Source organism: Mya arenaria, chromosome 17, assembly GCF_026914265.1.
Source record: "Mya arenaria isolate MELC-2E11 chromosome 17, ASM2691426v1".
In the NCBI taxonomy this organism is placed as follows: Eukaryota; Metazoa; Mollusca; class Bivalvia; order Myida; family Myidae; genus Mya; species Mya arenaria.
In genome coordinates, this window is record NC_069138.1 from 33332560 (window position 1) to 33335924 (window position 3365).

Here is a 3365-nt window from a genome sequence, read left to right on the forward strand (position 1 = left end):
CAAACATGTGGATTAATTGGCATTTACACGCACGGATTAAATATGTGACTTTGTAATCATGACTAACAAAAGAAAAGATAGAAATAGTAGTGGAAGTAATTCGGACAATATAAACAAAAGCAAAGTGACCAAACAGAGAGGCCCGTCCGAGGAATCTGACACAAACTTTTCTGTCAGTGATATTTTGGGGAAGGCTAGTGCTGCGTTGTTTCAGGATACAAACGAGTCTGTGTACGAGGAGAACACACCCGAAGTTTTCAACAAAACACCTGTGTCGGGCCCGAGGAAACGCAGTTGCAAGATGGCGGAAGGCGGCAGAGAACCCACAAACAAAGACTTGCTAGACTGTATGAAGACAATGGGCGAGAAATTAACAGTCATGGAAAAGAAATTGAATACAATTGAAACCCTTGAACGTAAGGTTATGGACTTTGAAAAGGAGTTAAGGAAACTTTGGATAGCCCTCGAGGACCGAGTGAAGCGTACGGACGAGCGAGTGAACAAGCTTGAGGACAAGATTGAGTCGGTTGACGTGGAGGCAGGGATTATGGCCGACAGGGTGATCGTGTTGGAAAAACAACGGGAGGAGCTTCGGGACGACGTTGCGTACTAAAAGTCGCAGTCAATGACGAATAACTTAGTGTTTACCAATGTTCCCGAGGATAACTCTTCGGGAAACGAGCCAGCCGACGTCACCGAAAGCAAACTTCGAGTGCACATGCAGGAGACCCTCAAAATCGCGAAAGAGGCGGCTGAGATTTTTCGCTTTGAGCGCGTCCACCGCTCCCCAGGGCAACCAAGGTAGGGTAAAGTACGAAATATCGTAGCGAAGTTTACCTTTTTCAAGGACAGGGAGGTAGTTCGGCGGGAGTGGAAACATTTGGCTGGGATGGGGTGCCAAATGTATGAACAGTTTCCACCGGAAGTACTGGATAAACGCCGCCGGCTGGTCCCCATGATGAAGGACACCAGGAAAGAGGGCAAGCGGGCATGGATTGCTTATGACACCACTATCCGTCATTTCGTGGAATGTCCATGGACTTACGAGGGAGAAGAAGGAGAGCCTTGAGTTTGTTAATACTTTAGAAAAACACGATATTTGTTTTTTATACGAGTCATGGTGTGATTCTACTAGTAATATAGATTTAAATGGTTATAAATCGCATAATTTTTATCGTAAATTTCAACATAGGAACGCTAAACGAAATAGTGGTGGAATAGTTTTATATTACAAAAAACATTTAAGTGATGGTATTGAAGTAATTAAAAATCATTTTGATACAATAATCTGGCTTAAACTCGATCGCAGCTTTTTTAACATCCCCGAAGATATTTATGTATGTGGTACCTACATTTGGGGTGAGTACTCGCCCATATACAATACTGTTAATGTTGTTTTTATACGATTTTCTTGGTTGTGTATTTGTTTGTGGTGATTTGAATAGTAGGGTTGGAAATAAAAAAGACTGTGTTATTCATTATAAATATAACTCTTATATTGATAGTCATGAGTACGAACCTGATTGCACTCCTGACAGGGCCTCAATCGACAGATCATATAATAATCATGGGATAAAACTATTAGATTTTTGTCAAGGGTCATACCTAAATTTATGTCACATAACGGCTGTTCTTTGATTGACTATTTGTTATCGAGTGAGTGAATTTTTTCACAGATTAAAGATTTTGCTATAGAATCATTTAATGAATGGAGTGATCACGCTCCGCTAGATATATCATTACTATGTAATAATATTGTACCTGATACTACCAACTACTCAGAGATTAAATACAAATGGAATGTCTCTTTTAAGGAGCAGTTTCGCTCTGGGATTATTGCAAATTTACCTTCTTTTAATAACATTGTTAATAGCACAGATTGCTCAAGCAAAGACTCTGTTAATAATATGTTACTTGTGTTTACAAACACAATACGGAATGTAGCCGACCCATTGTTTTCTAAAGAATGTTTTTATTAAGATGAGGTGTATTTTACAAATTATACAAATAGTAATAAAAACTGGTTTGACCAAGATTGTATTGTTGCACGAAACCAGTATTTAGAAGCACTAAGAATTTTCAATAAGGATAAATCAGATGATAACAGATTGAGTTTATGTGATCGGAAAACTTATTATAAGAATATTGTCCGTAAAAAGAAGAATATTGATTATAAAAAGAGAATGAGCGATATTGAAACCTTAAGAAAGAGCAAACCTAGAGAGTTTTGGAAACATTTTAAGTCTAAATCCTCTAATAAATCAAACAAAATACCACTAGACGAATTTCGGGAATATTTTGAAACACTTAGCAATAACACTTTTGGTGGTATTAATCACGATGCAGAAGATTTTAATAATAATAATGATTTTAATGATCCAAATATTTCTTTTCCTGAACTGGATGAACCTATAACTGTACAAGAACTTATAAATGCTGGTAAGTCATTTAAACGATGTTAAGCCTACGGCAGTGATTATTTGTTGAACGAATATTTTATCGAAAGATAAAGATATATTATCTTCACATTTATGCGATTTGTTTAACAATATATTAAATTCGGGTCATTTTCCCGAGCAATGGACTGAAGGTATTATAATTCCCCTTCATAAAAAGGGTTCAATATCTGATGTCAATAATTACAGGGGAATTACTTTAGTTAGCTGTTTATCAAAATTATTTACCACTGTTTTAAAAAAGCGTGTCGAAACGTTTTGTGAAGAACATGATATTATTTCGGATGCCCAATTCGGATTTCGAAAGGGGCGCTCTACAATAAACGCTATATAACGCTATATATATATATATATATATATATATATATATATATATATACTGTTATCTCTGATACTAAATTATTTGTTTGAAAATAAAAGACTTTATATCATTTTGTCGATATGATGAAATGTTTTGATACTATTTATAGAAATGCATTATGGTTGAAGATGTATAACTGTGGAATACAAGGAAAAATACTTAGAATTGTTCGGGACATGTATCAAAGAGTTACATCATGTGTTAAATCATTGTCGTCATATTCTGATTATTTTAGTTATGCTGTAGGTTTAGGACAAGGGAAAGATATGTCCCTTTATTGTTTTCTCTATTCGTAGAAGATATCGAATTATATTTGCAAAGTGATATTAACTTAGGATTACACATATATGATATTGTATTGATTTAACTATTATTCGCTGATAACATGGCCATTGTAGGCAAATCTCCTGATGAAATTCAAACCCATTTAGATAATTTAGCAAATTACTGCATTACTTGGGGATTAAAAGTTAATACTGATAAAACAAAAGTTATGGTGTTTCGTAAGAGAGGTGGGTTATTACCCAATGAAAAATGGACTTATAATG

At 35.4% G+C, this 3365-nt stretch overlaps 1 pseudogene; it reads left to right on the plus strand.

Annotated features, from left to right (window-relative positions):
* Nucleotides 1-301: 301 nt before the first annotated feature.
* LOC128223400 (uncharacterized) lies at nt 302-1069 on the plus strand (annotated as a pseudogene).
* Nucleotides 1070-3365: the final 2296 nt, after the last annotated feature.